This window comes from Coffea eugenioides, chromosome 9, assembly GCF_003713205.1.
Source record: "Coffea eugenioides isolate CCC68of chromosome 9, Ceug_1.0, whole genome shotgun sequence".
NCBI lineage: Eukaryota > Viridiplantae > Streptophyta > Magnoliopsida > Gentianales > Rubiaceae > Coffea > Coffea eugenioides.
Genome location: NC_040043.1, coordinates 39,507,836 through 39,525,462, shown reverse-complemented (window position 1 = coordinate 39,525,462; position 17,627 = coordinate 39,507,836). Strand labels below are relative to the sequence as shown.

At 33.4% G+C, this 17,627-nt stretch overlaps 1 pseudogene; it reads left to right on the top strand.

The window, feature by feature from the left end:
• The first annotated feature begins 6,347 nt into the window (after nt 1–6,347).
• LOC113783620 lies at nt 6,348–6,896 on the top strand (annotated as a pseudogene).
• Nucleotides 6,897–17,627: the final 10,731 nt, after the last annotated feature.

The following is a 17,627-nucleotide window of genomic DNA, read 5'->3' as shown; positions in this document are numbered from 1 at the left end:
TTTCCCCCCGCTTAGAAACGGGGCGGAGGGCGAGGGAGTGTACCCCCGTCCCACCATCCGCTTTAAAAAAATAAATATATAAAATATATATGTATATAATTATATATATAATATATAATTTAATTAGTTACAAACTTATGATAATGATATTATTAGTTATATGTATTATATAATGTCTATTAGTATATATAATATAGTTGATATTATTAATTATACTAATAATTAGATATGTGTACTAATTCAAATTATTAATTGGTTATACTAAATTTACTAATACATTTATATTAAATTCCTAATTACACTTAATACGATAACATTTTTTTCTTAAAAAAGCACAAGCACACTAATGAATTAGTGATTGTATTTGTGCCAAAAGTGAAAACTTAACTACTTTAGTTATATTTATTTCATCATGTTGGATTGTATTCAAATAATTTTTATTTGATTGTTTTTATAAGTTTCAATTGTAAAATTACAATGAATAATAATTTGATGATGTGTTGATATTTTAGTACTTGATTATTTGCTAAAATTTAATCATAATAAAATTATATAACAATTTGGGGCGGGGACGGGGCCGGGGGAGCGGGGGGAGTTTGTAGGCAGCGGGGCGGGGGATGGGGAGGGGTCCCCCGCCCCAACCCCGCCCCGTTGCCATCCCTAGTTTCGGGTAACTCCAAGATGTATTTAGTTAAACGTAGTATTGATATGAAATCTTATTATGATAGATGTAGTTATAAACTTATAATGCATAGTTAATACTAAATTTTGCTTTTGTCATGTTTTTTGGTATATTGCTATTTCTTACTCCTGTTAATTTCTATTTTAAGAATTCGAATGATGAACAACAAATACGATGTCATTTGGTCTCAATGATCTGGTACAAATTTGTATGCAACTTCTTTTCTTATACTTTGATCTTTTTTTTGTTGACGTTTGTACTGAGATAAGGCCCTAATTTTTTATGCTGATCAGGACTTCCAGAGGAAGATTTAAGGCTGCACAACTCGTAAGTTTGGAAAAAATAACAAGGTTCTGGATTATGGCAAGGATTGACCTAATACCCACGGTATTGTTCAAGTGCAGAAACTAACAACCTCATATTTTCCAAGTCTCTGTGTGCTTCGATACGATTGACAGATATAAAAGTACAGATGTGAACTCTATGCCCTCTATGCTCGAGGTCTGTTAACATTGTAATCCACCACGGTAAATCGTTTCTACCCAAAATCTTATTTGACTAGTCTCTAGAATGATACCTTTTTTGTTGATTCATTTGGAACTAATTCTTGGCTTTTTGATATTTATTGCATGCTGGTACGATTGTTACAAAAAAGAGATCAGCAGTGACTTGAAGGTTATTTGCGTTGTATTAACAGAGAGATATAACTAAAATTCAATATGTTTCTTTGGAAGCTCTGGGACGAACTCTATTTTGCATTCTTAAACTTGTATCATTTTCTCATTTTGCACTTTCAATATTACTTTTGGACACTTTGTATCTTAAAATTTTAATTTTAGACCTTTACACCTTAAATTCTCAAGTTTGTCTCATTTAAGCCTAATCAATAATTATGTTTGTAAAATTTTTGGGTTTGGTTATCTTGATTATTGATAGTAAATGTGCAGGAAATACTGCAAATTTTTGTTACTGATTGTAAATGTGTAGGAAATTTCTTATTGTAGGCTACGTATTCAATTCCCTACGAAGAAGGTGGTTCCAGTGACAAATACTTCATGTTTAGTTTCTATTTCTAGAATATGATTCTGACCCTCTCAAATTATTCCACAAAACAAGCAAAGTCGTTACATAATTTAACCTTTTACCAGTATATAAGCCTATCACGAGCAACATTCAACTCGAACCCGAAAAGCTTAGAGGATTTTGATATTGCAAGTCAAAAGGACCATCTCATTGTTCATTCGAGATGGTGAAGTCTTGCAATAAAATCCTTTTGCTTTGCATTGTCGCACTTTTGGTAAGTGCACCGTCTGCATATGCTGATAATTCAATCTCAAATGGTGCTATGAATGCAGATGGAACTCCGTGCAACGGACAGAACAAAGAAAATTGTAGACCAGGAAAACCAGTAAATGGCTACAATAGAGGCTGCAATCCCGGAGAGCATTGCCGAACTGGAAACCCATAAAATTGAAGGCTAAACTACGTTGGTTCCGGGAAGAATCATAGTCTTCCTATTATGGGAAGGATTGGGCTAATACCGTCTACAGTATTCAATGTTTAGTGATAAGTTAAAAGAGGCAGTCATAGTGGTAAATACACGTGGCTTTTTCCTCTTTACCAATTTTGTAATAAACAAGTGGTTATTTACTGTTGCAACTTGCATATTTCCAAGTTTCATCTTACACTTACGGATTATAGTTTCATCTTTGTTTTCCATGACTTGCAAGTTTTGATTCCTTCTTTATTGCATATGCGTGATAGGATTGAAAAATATGCATCTCCCCATTGCATGTAAACTTAGAAAATGAATTACTCGTGTTTAACATTGATGGAAAATCATCTTCTAAGTGTTAACATAACAAAAGATATTGGGTTGAGTGCTTTAAAATGGTCTTGTAATTATTTGGTTCTTACTTTTATGTTTAGCTCACTGCATTGTTGTTCAAATTGTTTTGTCGACTCTTTCTTGTGAAACATGGCAAATAGGGGTGTGAATCGAAATCGAAATCGGTAATTCGGAACTATGAAATCGGAATTTTTCAAAATTTTGGTATCGGAATTTTTGACCGATTTCGATTTCGAATTCACCAATTTCGAATTCGAATTCGTTCCGAATTCAATTCGGAATTCGGTAAATTCCGATTTCACCGAATTCATGAATATAAAAATTATTATTATTATTACATAAATATTATATTACATATATATAAAAATATGTTATATATATGTGTGAAAACGAAATTGAAATCGAAATAGGAATTTCGATTTCACCGAATTCATGAATATAAAAATTATTATTATAATATAAATGTTATATTATATATATATATATATATGAAAAACAGATTTGAAATCGAAATAGGAATTCCGAATTCCAATTTCGATTTCGATTTCGAATTGTGATTTCGAAATCGAAATTTCCGATTTGAAAAATCTCATTACCGAATTCGACCAATTCGAAATCGGATATTCCGATTTCCATTCCAAATTATTGAATTACAAATTTCGAAATTTCAAATTCAATACGAATTTGGTCGGTAAATGAAATTTTTCGACTTTGCACACCCCTAATGGCAAGTATGGGATAAGGCTTTATCACGAAATCTTTTTTCACTACAACTATCATTATAGGTTTTCAAACCAAATCTTTAATGGTATCTTATATTTCTTATTTATCTCTTTTTTTTGTTTCAATACCTTCTTTTTTATGTTTTGGGGGAAAAAAAGAAGTAATCAAAGGGTAAATTTGTTCATTTATTAGTTTAATTTTGACTTTTTCCTATTCACCATTAATTTTAACAAAAAAAACTCGTGGTGACACTTTAGCCCAAATTATGAGAGGGTTGTATATAAGTTTTAAAATCATCGGAATTTATGTGGTAAAATATCAAACTACAGGGGGTAAAAGTTATTTTACCCTGTGGACAGTGGTTGGCTTCAGTGTATTGTTTTAACTTTTATTAGCACAAAAAATTACGTGACGGAAGTAACGTCAGAATCTCACAAAACCAATCAATAAATCAAAGAAAGGACGAAGAACCTTTCAAGACAAAAAATGAAGGAACAAACAGCCACAAACCTACCAGTCACAAGCAGAATTCTCAGAAACAATAAGTTGCAGAAGTGAAAATATAACAACAAAGTTTCGTGCCCTCAATTGTCTAATCACCCTTATGGATGGAGGATGGCAAAGTATTATGCTGGAGAGGAAATAATTTTATAACTCAAAAATCACAACTCTTTCAATAACAAAAGTCGGACTCAAGTCTTTAAATAGACACATAAAACCGTAACACCTATTCCAATACTAATTTTTAAACACAACCCAACTATATTTCCTAAACCAACTTTGACACAAATTCTAATCCAGTTACCAAATAACAAATCAACTTCTAAAACTATTAAAATCCTAAATAGCTTGGTTTAATTTTTTTGTCAACAACTTTCAGTGTCCATTTGTATCAGATTCTAGCAATTGCCAGTGATCGGTCATTAGGTGAGGCTGATAATGGAAATGAGCAATTCATTCAATAAGTGCGTAATAGTAAGCATAGAGTAATACATTTATGTGCACACATACCAATCTCGATGGTGATCAAGTGCAAAAATGAAATATAAAAGTGTGAATGTTAAATCAGTAAATATAAAGGAGGAGTGTGAAATATAAATATGAAGTTTAATTTATGTTGTATAGTGTATGCCATGATTGATTGTTTGACATTATTACTATACAAATTTTATTCTCCCATAATATTGCATGAGTTAAAATTGTGCTCAAGTAAGGTAGAGTATTTATAATGTTAGTTGTGATATGTGATATGTGATATGTGCTGTGATTAAATTATATGGCCTCCAAGGACTTTTTAAATATATAGCAAATACGCAATCAGTCGTATACATATGCACAGATTTCATATTAACTGTGCATAAAGCTAATTTTAGATTGCCGAAATTGTAGTTGAGACATTCTTCACTCTATAGGTAGTCAGCCAACCTTTGCACTACTTAACTTTATTAATAAACTAGTGAGAGTTTAGTACATTACATTCCATCTTTGATGTTATGTAGTAATAATTTTTTTTCTCTATTTTCGCAAATCCTATGCCAAGGGAAACATACCAGATTTTACCAGTATGACGCCCAGTTTTTGTTTTTCTGTATGTTTTTCTTTTCAATCCCATAGTGGTATAAAAATTACCACAAAATTTTTTAGTGATTAACTTTGATGTAATATTATGGATAATTTGTAGCTGTGACCATGGTACGTACCTGATTTAATTCCTGTAAAGTTGGAGACGAGACCTTAAAAAAGTGAACCCTTTTGCTGGGTTTTTGAAGGTTACAATTCTATTATCACTACACATATCTTCAAATATAAGAAATTTTTTTCTCTTAACATATTCACCTTTTTTTTGTAGCAAAGCATGGCACTATATCAAGTTCGAGTTACTGCCTTCTTCTGTCACACGAAGGCAATGTTGTAAGATCCAAGCATATGTTGAAATTTGCTTAGTTTCGGATAGGGATGGCAATGGGGGGCACCCGCCCCGCGGGGGGCTAATGGGGAGGGGCACTACAAGAAATTTGGTCATTAGTGACAATATTTCTCAGTGATGAAAAAAAATCGTCACAAAATGGGGTCCTTTAACCACAATACGGCAAGTTGTCACAATCGAGTCAAGGAAGCCAACACATCAGTGACGACCTTGCATTGTTGTCACAATTCGATTCCCGCCAGGAGTCATGAAGAGAGCGGGAACTGCAATAGTGACAACTTTCTAAAAGTCGTCAGTAATAATAGCACCTTTCTTTGACAACTCTGCTATTGTTGTCACTGATAACATTATATAGCTGTTAGTGACAACTAGTTTTATCACTGTTTGATTTTAAATATTTATTGTTTTTTGCAACTATTACTCTTAATTTTTTGTAATCATTATGTGTTCTCTAATTATTTTTAGTTGTTGTATATTTACGAGCCTCCTTATTAGTTTAATTTTCTTGTATATGTAATAACTTCATTAGAATAAAAAATAATTAAAAAATAAAAAATTCATTAGTGTAAATAAACTTGTGACTACTTAACTTAGAATGATTATTAGTTAATTTGATATGAATTTAAATAAGAGTTTTCAAATTGAATCGGTTATCGAAGTGGATAAATCATAAACTCCATAGTTAATTAACTAATACACTTTATGTATTAGTTGAATTGTGCATTTTTTTCTTATTTGAAGATAATGGATTAATAGTGAAGTTTTATAAATAGTAGTTATAATTGATATAAAGTTTTAGCACTTATAAGAACTAGTTAAATTTTATTAAAATGCTTTTCCATTTATATGAATTTAAAAAATTTTGCCACTCATACTAAAATTTTTAATCATACTAAAACTTTAAAATTGTGACACAAAAATAATGAATAAAAATGAAATCTATATTTCAAATACAATTATAAAAGACAAAATTGCACCAATTTTTCTTGTGTAAAAAGGGGGGGAATTATGATGTCCAAATCTAGTTAAAATTCAAGACAAAAACAAAGTGGCGCAATTTTAAAATTCAAGGCAAAAAAAGAGGCGCAAAATTGTCCAAGTCTCTTGTACTACGTAGATGCAAAATAAACTTTTCTAAGTGTTGAACTCTCTCTCAGACATCTCCCCTCTCCAGTCTTTAAATCGAAGCCCGTTTTTTATCCTTCCCGTCAAAGTCTCTCTAATTTCAGCTTCAAAAGCAGCGATGGCACCAAAGGCGGAGAAGAAGCCGGCTGAGAAGAAGCTCGTGGCCGAGAAAGCCCCAGCAGCCGAGAAGGCTCCGGCAGAGAAGAAGCCAAAGGCCAGGAAGAAACTCCCGAAGGAAGGCGGAGCCACTGCCGGCGACAAAAAGAAGAAGAGAGTCAAGAGAGCAGCGAGACCTGCAAGATCTACATCTTCAAGGTGCTGAAACAAGTCCATCCCGACATCGGGATCTCCAGCAATGCCATGGGTATCATGAACAGCTTCATCAACAATATTTTCGAGAAATTGGCTTAGGAGGCTTCCAGGCTCGCCAGGTGCAATAAGAAGCCGACGATTACGTCGAGGGAGATTCAGACTACTGTGAGACTTGTACTTCCCGGTGAATTGGCCAAGCACGCCGTCTCCGAAGGCACCAAGGCTGTTACCAAATTCACTAGCTCTTGAGGAAATTGAAGAGAAAACGGTTGATTTCTAGGGTTAGTTCTTTCGGTTGATTTTTAGGAAAAAATTTTTACCTAGTTATTGTGAATCCCCTAGATTAATTGTATCCTCTACTTCTTGGCCCACTTGGGAAGGACTTGCTACTTCCCAAAGATTTTTGGTACAAAATCAGCTACAGCTGGACTTGGTAGGGGGAGAATTGAATAATAATGACCAAATTAGATGAGGCAATTAGACAAGCTTTAGATGAGGCATAATAGCATACTCATTTACCTCAAAATATTTATTGCTCTGGCTGAATGATTTTTCCTCCAGAACTGCGCACTTCAATTTTCTCCAAGGTTGCAACACGAAACATTCGTTCTGTTTCCAAGAGGGTAATCACTTCTATTTCTTCTTCCCGTCTCTTTTGTGCTTTGCCCGGAGTGATAACTATGGGACTATTTTTGGTTAATTGAAGGGAATTTTTTCTTTTCATTTTTTATTGTAGTTTGGATTTACTTTTCTTCTTTGTTTGGTACAATGAATCTGTTCTACTTCTAGCATCTTAGCTCAATCTGTTTTTGTGTAACTACATCTCATAGCATTCTTAATTATTGGTAAATGCTAAAGTAATGTTCTTTAATTGTTTGTGTTAGTAAAATAGAGTTCTTTCCTGCATTCATATATGGTTCCTTGGTGTTTCTGGTGAAGTAATGACTTGTGGGAAAAGTTCCCTTTTCTAATCTGGGTATAGATTGTATATTCCAGGTGTTATGTGTACATCAAGTTGTCACATACAATAACACTAAATACTCAGATTTGGATTGGAAGGCATTTTCTGTAAGGTTGATTCAGGAAATGAAAACTTAATGCTTCTTTTTTCTTTGTGGAAATAATGTGTATGCTTCTTTTTTCTTTGTGGAAATAATTTGATGCATGGAGAATTACTTCAAGTTATGTTTATCGAACGCTTAGTCCTGACAATTGGCTTGTTCAATCTGAAGTTTTCTTCTTTCACTTCCAATATTCAGTGGCTCTTTGTTTACTTTTTCTTTACTATTGCATCACAGACTCACAGTTGTATGTCTTCCTATGTTATCTAGAATCTTTTAGAGATTTGCATCTGGCCCGCATTTTCCACTGTTGACGTTAAATGAAATGAGAGTTTGCCATAGAAGATAAAGTAGTGAAGCTGTCGAGCTTGTGTAGTTTGCTCTGCTTCTGAGAAGTTTTGATGCCTATGTGCTCTGGACTAGTGATTGACGAGTTTCAGTCAGCTTTTTGTTGCACTGATTACAGTAGCCAGTTGAATGTCAAAAGGGAGATTTAAAAAAAAACTCAGATTTGGGTACTTTTCTTAACATAACTAGTTGGACTAGTCTTTGTGTTTAAACCTGAATTATGTAATTGTCTTGCTATAAAAGTGTGTACTAAGCTTTCATGCTAGGATATAAGTTGAACTTAGTGATAAGTAGGGAATAAACACGGACATCATCTCAAAAGTTTGTAATATGATCTATGAACTCTGTTTGATTTGTGGGCTTTGGTTGCACGAGTTTTAGTTACACGGGCAATGTATTCATGTGACTTTCCAGATTTTATTCTTATGAAATTTCAAAGTGGTTGTCACATGGGTGAAAACAAATTTTGCATAAAAGAATACCATAAATTGACTGGTCTGTATTCTTCTAATTAGATGTCATGGCTGATTACTGTGTAGGCGAATTGTCTATAGTTATAATATGTGGATATATTGTGGTGAAAGTTTGTATTATCTTAATGGATTATGACACTGTAAGTATTTATTTACAGTAGCATTTTTTTAATGGGTTGCAGTTCCATGGTTGATTTTGTGCATTAATTTAATTTAGTTGTATGGTTTGACAGCTTTAATTTCATAAGGATGATAAAATTCTTGCTTTTGTTTTACTCAAGTGTTTTAGCATGGTGTGCTGAATACGTTTTTCAATCAAAGCTAAATTAGAGGTTCAAAGCAGTTGATTATCATGCTCTTTTCATTTCTATTGCACTTGTTTCTGAGCTTTATAATGTTATGGAACTTATCTGCTATACTTGCTATGTTACTCATTTCATTATGATTACTACACCGGTACTTGGATATGATTGTAATCATTCATACATAAATTTTTTGTCTTTACATTTGATTGTTATTACTTGATAATACATTTTCATTTTAGTAGTACTTGTACTCCGAGCATGTGTGTCCAGTCTTTGAAATTAGTGAGTTTTTGAAGCCAATCTGAAGCTTTCTTGAGTTCTAAAGTTTCAAGTGCTTTATCTCTTACTTTGCTCTTGTTCAGTCACTGTCTAGACGATACATAAAAGAAATGATTCAGCTTATTTTCTTGCAAATTTCTAAGTTCTCTTTCTTGTCTCAAGTTTTTATTATCACCTACTAATAATTGAAGTACTTCACTGCAGATATGTTGCTCATTTTAGATTTTTGGAAGATCAGCAGCCAGAGTTGCTAATTGACTCAAGAACTGTAGAGAAAATCCTATACTCAAGAAATTTTTCGACGACACATTAAAGTCATCACTGATAAGTTTTATTGACAACTTGACTAAAGTTGATGCTCGTAATGCATGGCAATAAAACTTAATAAGGTAGATTTGTACTCCAGAGTTGCTAATTGATGCTCGTAATGCATGGCAAAACCTTTTTCTGATCATACTTTTAATAAGGTAGATTTGTAATAGTACAAATCAAGTGCAATATGAATCATGGACATAATTTTCTGCCCAATTGACTTAATGAGGGCATTTATATAGATGGTTTAATTTTGGGTAGTAAGCTAATTTAAAATAACCTTTTACGGGTTAAAGAATGAACTTAATCAAGTTATTGTAGCACAGCAATTTGCAGCGAATCATTGTTTTATGTTATCCATGGCTAATTTTTATAAGTAACAATCCTTTGTCTTCAGTAGAACATATAGAATATAAATAAGTTATTGACATTACTAATACTTTAATAGCTAACTTTTGAGTTCATTTGGGATATTCTTCTTGTTATGACAATTCTTCACCTTCTTTATTCTTTTCCTTAATAATTTCCTACTCATTATTTGAGTTTGTGATAAGTAAATCTAAGATTTTTTTCCTTTTCAAAATGCTTGTTACTTACTATTGTTATACTACTTTATGCAGACAAATGCTACTATGTCAGATTTTGTGCAAAATTCACAGCTACTAAGTGGACTCAAGAAGGATGAAGATAAAGCTTCTTTATTGGCTCGTGAAGTGTTTTGGAAGTTTTTATGACTTTTGAGGCTCGGATGCTTTTTGTAAACTTGATTGACTTTGCATGAACAATTTGGGTTACACAGTACCACTTCTATTGTAGTATTTGTAGGATGACATTGAACTTAAACATTATATTTTGGTCCTTTGTAGCATAATGGATGCTTTTAGCTATTAATTAGCAGGCCTTTTATGGTTCTTTTGATTTGATGAATTGTTGGATTCCTTTTTAGTATAATGGATGCTTTTAGATATTAATTAGCAGGCCTTATATGGTTCTAATTTGATGTATTGTTGGATTGGTTGCTTTTAGGACAGTCGTTTGTATCAGGTTTCATAGTGACAATATATTGTTACTAATCAGATTTCTCCACTAACAACAAAAAGTTGTCACTAAATAGGGTGTATAACAAAAAGGTATATAGTGATGATAAATGTTGTCAGTAAAGAGCCATTTTTAGTGACGACTCTAAAGAGTTGTGAGTAACCAATCAATACCAACGGCAACTATGAAAAGGATTTTACTGACGACACTACTACGAGCATCATTGATAAGGTGAAATGTCGTCACTATGTATGTATTTATTATTGACAAAAAATATTGTCACTAATGAATAACATTTACTGACGACATTTAATGTTGTGACTGTGTACCTTTACCGACAGAGATTCACTGACGACTTTGTGACAACTAAAATGTTGTCAGTAAAATGCGTTAGTGACGACTTTTACATTTTTTGTGATAATAATCAGTTGTCACTGATGACCAAATTTCTTGTAGTGGGGGTTGGGGCAGGGACGGGGGGAATTTCTTTCCCCCCGCTTAGAAACGGGGCGGAGGGCGGGGGAGTGTACCCCCTTCCCACCATCCGCTTTAAAAAAATAAATATATAAAATATATATGTATATAATTATATATATAATATATAATTTAATTAGTTACAAACTTATGATAATGATATTATTAGTTATATGTATTATGTAATGTCTATTAGTATATATAATATAGTTGATATTATTAATTATACTAATAATTAGATATGTGTACTAATTCAAATTATTAATTGGTTATACTAAATTTGCTAATACATTTATATTAAATTCCTAATTACACTTAATACGATAACATTTTTTCCTTAAAAAAGCACAAGCACACTAATGAATTAGTGATTGTATTTGTACGAAAAGTGAAAACTTGACTACTTTAGTTATATTTATTTCATCATGTTGGATTGTATTCAAATAATTTTTATTTGATTGTTTTTATAAGTTTCAATTGTAAAATTACAATGAATAATAATTTGATGATGTGTTGATATTTTAGTACTTGATTATTTGCAAAAATTTAATCATAATAAAATTATATAACAATTTGGGGCGGGGACGGGGCCGGGGGAGCGGGGGGAGTTTGTTGGCAGCGGGGCGGGGGATGGGGGAGGGGTCCCCCGCCCCAACCCCGCCCCGTTGCCATCCCTAGTTTCGGGTAACTCCAAGATGTATTTAGTTAAACGTAGTATTGATATGAAATCTGTGAGAACCTGTAATTTTGTTTTAAAGTACTCGGTTTTATTTTTTCTTATAATTGCACGTTTTTCCACATTTTATTGATTTGAGAAATTGAGAAAATAATTTTTATGAGTAAATATAGTTTTTGGATGATTTTTCTAGTATCGGATAGTTTTTGAGAAATTAAGAGCATATACCGGACGTGGGACCCACTAGTGCGAAAAGTTCGGAAAAATTCGGTCAACTAGATTAAGTTTTGGATACTGGAATTAATTTATCGGGTGTTAAGAGATAAGTAGAGGATGCTAAGTGGATTGGTATAAGAGAGACAAAAGTTAGGCAAGTCATTAAATGAGGTGACACTTGTCACCATAGGATTGATTCTTACATAAGACCACTATTCACCTTTTTCTAATTGACCAAATAAATCACAAAAAAATTGCCAAAATTTCCCATTTTCTTCTCTTCAAGTGGCCGGCTCTCTCTCTCAAGAAACGAAGAAAGAAAACTCTCCAAGTTGCTTCAATCTTTGCTCCAATCTTCTAAATCAACCATTGGACTTTGTTTTTGCTCCATAAAAACACTTAAGGGAGTGATAGTGAGGTGTTGTGTGGAGTTATTTGGAAAGCTAAGGTGACCAATTGCTCTCTCTCTCTTGTTCCTAAGGTGAGTTGTGAAGAACCACTCTCATTCCTTTAATGATGCTTAATTCATGCTTAGTGGTGGTATAAGATGCAACTTTATGGATTACATCTTGATTTTTGGTTGAATTGGTGAAATTTTCTAATTATTGGTGATTTTTCTGTTTTAATATGAATATGGTTGTGTGGCTATGTATGATGATTGGAAATGGTATGTAATGACTCTAGAAGGTGGAAAAAGTGGATAATTGCAACTAATTTCTGTTTGGAAGAAAAATTGAAAGTTAGGGTTTTCTTGGAAGTGCATTCTGCCCGATTTTTTAGCTCCTAGTTAGAGGCCGAATTGGCCTTGGCTTAAAACATAAAAGTTGTAGGGAATGATATTTTAGAGGTGCCTACAAAATTTCAGGTCAATCGTAGTAGCGTAGCTAGAGAAAAGTCGAAATTACCCTTGCTGTCCTGGTTTTATCCGAATGTAAGAATTGAGCCTGTAATTGGTTGTTTTGGCTGGAATTTCTTCGGAATTGGTTGTTGAGGCCTTCTGATGAAATGTAGCCCTGTTTCTATGCTTTCTATTGGCTTTAGAATTTCTGGATTTGGACTTAGGTAGCCTGTTTTATGATGTTTACACCAGAATGCGTTTTGAGAATCTATTTTTCCGGTTCTGGTGTAGTATCTTGCATTTTTGACCTTATTACACTCGAAGCTGGACAGAGTTGCCTTCTGAAACATTGTAGCTCTATCTCTTAGCTTCGAAACAGTGGGTCTTACACCTTCATCCGATACTCGTTGTGGCTTTGGTACCATTACTGCAAAATGATGTCAAAAACTATTTTTTTTTCAGGGATAAAGCTAAATCTTTTCCGGATTTTTCTGGTTTCCTCTAATGCTTATGTATGCTTATGGAACTCTCTTTTGGTAGTATTTGGCATTGGTTTATAACTTGTAATCGAGTCTTACTGTGCTTATTGGAATATTTTAGGGCTTGACTTTCATTTCCGGTCATTTTCCTAGCTAACTTCTGTACTTGAATGACTTTAAGCCTAGTGAACGGCTTTTGGAAATGAGATTATCTTGTGTGAGATGTTGGGACTGATTTGAGGAAATAATGAAGCCATTAATGGCTGGAAAATAGGTAAACACAAGGGATTTACTGCCGAAATTTTTACTTGAAGGCTAGTTTTGGTCCAAGTGCTTTTTGCCGCAAAATTTTATAACCCTTTTTAGTTTAGTTTTGCGTTTGGTTTATGAAACCCTAGAAATTTCCAACCATTAGTCCAAATGCCCTGTTTCACTTTAAAGTCATTTTATTGCGTTTTACTCATCATTTATTGGGTTTCTTCGATTTCACCTAATTGGTTGTGCTATATTCTTTCTCGTTCAATCTTAGGTTTTCTCGGTGATTAAGGATTCTATCTAGAAGGATATTTTGCACGTTATTTTGCATAGTTAGGTGAGTGTTTCTTGTTTGTTAAATGCTTCTTGACTTCATAACTTGTATTATTGATTGATAACGTGTTAAGTGTTTTTAATGATTTCCAAAACGAGCTTTCTAGGCGAGGGTGTACTTTATCGCACTCGACCTAAATAACTATGCAATTTTCAAGGATTTAATGATTGAAATGCTAGTTACGCATGAATGTAAGTCTTTTGACTGAACTGGCCACTGCCCCTCGTTACCGATCGACTCGAGCCAGAAGCGGACTCGGTCGGGCGATATGGTGACCTGGGTGAACGTTTTGGTATACTCGAGTATTACCTTTGTAGGTTGGTGGAGGTTGGTGGAGCCTGGACAATTTCCAGGAGGGGGTGAATGAAATGAACGAATAAACGAACGAATGAGGGTTTTTTTACAAAAATGAAATTTTCAAATGATTGGAGGAATAAGGGGAAATGTCGGGAGAACGAATGAATGATCGAATGAATTGCTCCCTGTGAGCCGTATCCTTTTCATGAATGTTTTATCGCTTTCCATTGTAAATGTTTCGTGAAGTAGTGATATGCCATGTTAGTGTATTGGATTGATTGTTTTATTATGTGTTCGGAACCTCACTGAACTTTTAGCTCATCCCTTTAGTTTTGTTTTCCTTAACAGGGGGAGGCGAGCAAGGACGAGAGCTTTGTATAGACTAGCTGGTCTAGCTTTTGATTTTTCTTGTAATGGTTCTCGCCCTAGTGCTTGGCACGGGCTGATTGTATGGTGAAGTGAGAACCTTTGTATATTTGACGGTTGCACTTCCTTTTAAGATATTAATGTATATAAGTTTCGTTTAAGTTTGGATTATTATATGTTTTTTCCTTTGGTTGCATTCCGATTTGGCTTGAGGATCAACTGAGTCCCGGCGAGAGCTGGGCAGGCGGTCTGCCGAACCCTCTGGTTCGCCTTAGGGGGAGGTGGGGCTGTCACAAAATCTTATTATGATAGATGTAGTTATACACTTATATTGCATAGTTAATACTAAATTTTGCTTTTGTCATGTTTTTTGGTATATTGCTATTTCTTACTCCTGTTAATTTCTATTTTAAGAATTCGAATGATGAACAACAAATACGATGTCATTTGGTCTCAATGATCTGATACAAATTTGTATGCAACTTCTTTTCTTATACTTTGATTTTTTTTTTGTTGACGTTTGTACTGAGATAAGGCCCTAATTTTTGTTGCTGATCAGGACTTCCAGAGGAAGATTTAAGGCTGCACAACTCCTAAGTTTGGAAAAAATAACAAGGTTCTGGATTATGGCAAGGATTGATCTAATACCCATGGTATTGTTCAAGTGCAGAAACTAACAACCTCATATTTTCCAAATCTCTGTGTGCTTCGATACGATTGACAGATATAAAAGTACAGATGTGAACTCTATGCCCTCTATACTCGAGGTCTGTTAACATTGTAATCCACCACGGTAAATCGTTTCTACCCAAAATCTTATTTGACTAGTCTCTAGAATGATATCTTTTTTGTTGATTCATTTGGAACTAATTCTTGGCTTTTTGATATTTATTGCATGCTGGTACGATTGTTACAAAAAAGAGATCAACAGTGACTTGAAGGTTATTTGCGTTGTATTAACAGAGAGATATAACTAAAATTCAATATGTTTCTTTGGAAGCTCTGGGACGAACTCTATTTTGCATTCTTAAACTTGTATCATTTTCTCAGTTTGCACATTCAATATTACTTTTGGACACTTTGTATCTTAAAATTTTAATTTTAGACCTTTACACCTTAAATTCTCAAGTTTGTCTCATTTAAGCCTAATCAATAATTATGTTTGTAAAATTTTTGGGTTTGGTTATCTTGATTATTGATAGTAAATGTGCAGGAAATACTGCAAATTTTTGTTACTGATTGTAAATGTGTAGGAAATTTCTTATTGTAGGCTACGTATTCAATTCCCTACGAAGAAGGTGGTTCCAGTGACAAATACTTCATGTTTAGTTTCTATTTCTAGAATATGATTCTGACCCTCTCAAATTATTCCACAAAACAAGCAAAGTCGTTACATAATTTAACCTTTTACCAGTATATAAGCCTATCACGAGCAACATTCAACTCGAACCCGAAAAGCTTAGAGGATTTTGATATTGCAAGTCAAAAGGGAAGTCTTGCAATAAAATCCTTTTGCTTTGCATTGTCGCACTTTTGGTAAGTGCACCGTCTGCATATGCTGATAATTCAATCTCAAATGGTGCTATGAATGCAGATGGAACTCCGTGCAACGAACAGAACAAAGAAAATTGTAGACCAGGAAAACCAGTAAATGGCTACAATAGAGGCTGCAATCCCGGAGAGCATTGCCGAACTGGAAACCCATAAAATTGAAGGCTAAACTACGTTGGTTCCGGGAAGAATCATAGTCTTCCTATTATGGGAAGGATTGGGCTAATACCGTCTACAGTATTCAATGTTTAGTGATAAGTTAAAAGAGGCAGTCATAATGGTAAATACACGTGGCTTTTTCCTCTTTACCAATTTTGTAATAAACAAGTGGTTATTTACTGTTGCAACTTGCATATTTCCAAGTTTCATCTTACACTTACGGATTATAGTTTCATCTTTGTTTTCCATGACTTGCAAGTTTTGATTCCTTCTTTATTGCATATGCGTGATAGGATTGAAAAATATGCATCTCCCCATTGCATGGAAACTTAGAAAATGAATTACTCGTGTTTAACATTGATGGAAAATCATCTTCTAAGTGTTAACATAACAAAAGATATTGGGTTGAGTGCTTTAAAATGGTCTTGTAATTATTTGGTTCTTACTTTTATGTTTAGCTCACTGCATTGTTGTTCAAATTGTTTTGTCGACTCTTTCTTGTGAAACATGGCAAATAGGGGTGTGAATCGAAATCGAAATCGGTAATTTGGAACTTTGAAATCGGAATTTTTCAAAATTTTGGTATCGGAATTTTCGACCGATTTCGATTTCGAATTCACCAATTTCGAATTCGAATTCGTTCCGAATTCAATTCGGAATTCGGTAAATTCCGATTTCACCGAATTCATGAATATAAAAATTATTATTATTATTATATAAATATTATATTACATATATATAAAAATATGTTATATATATGTGTGAAAACGAAATTGAAATCGAAATAGGAATTTCGATTTCACCGAATTCATGAATATAAAAATTATTATTATAATATAAATGTTATATTATATATATATATATGAAAAACAGATTTGAAATCGAAATAGGAATTCCGAATTCCAATTTCGATTTCGATTTCGAATTGTGATTTCGAAATCGAAATTTCCGATTTGAAAAATCTCATTACCGAATTCGACCAATTCGAAATCGGATATTCCGATTTCCATTCCAAATTATTGAATTACAAATTTCGAAATTTCAAATTCAATACGAATTTGGTCGGTAAATGAAATTTTTCGACTTTGCACACCCCTAATGGCAAGTATGGGATAAGGCTTTATCACGAAATCTTTTTTCACTACAACTATCATTATAGGTTTTCAAACCAAATCTTTAATGGTATCTTATATTTCTTATTTATCTCTTTTTTTTGTTTCAATACCTTCTTTTTTATGTTTTGGGGGAAAAAAAGAAGTAATCAAAGGGTAAATTTGTTCATTTATTAGTTTAATTTTGACTTTTTCCTATTCACCATTAATTTTAACAAAAAAAACTCGTGGTGACACTTTAGCCCAAATTATGAGAGGGTTGTATATAAGTTTTAAAATCATCGGAATTTATGTGGTAAAATATCAAACTACAGGGGGTAAAAGTTATTTTACCCTGTGGACAGTGGTTGGCTTCAGTGTATTGTTTTAACTTTTATTAGCACAAAAAATTACGTGACGGAAGTAACGTCAGAATCTCACAAAACCAATCAATAAA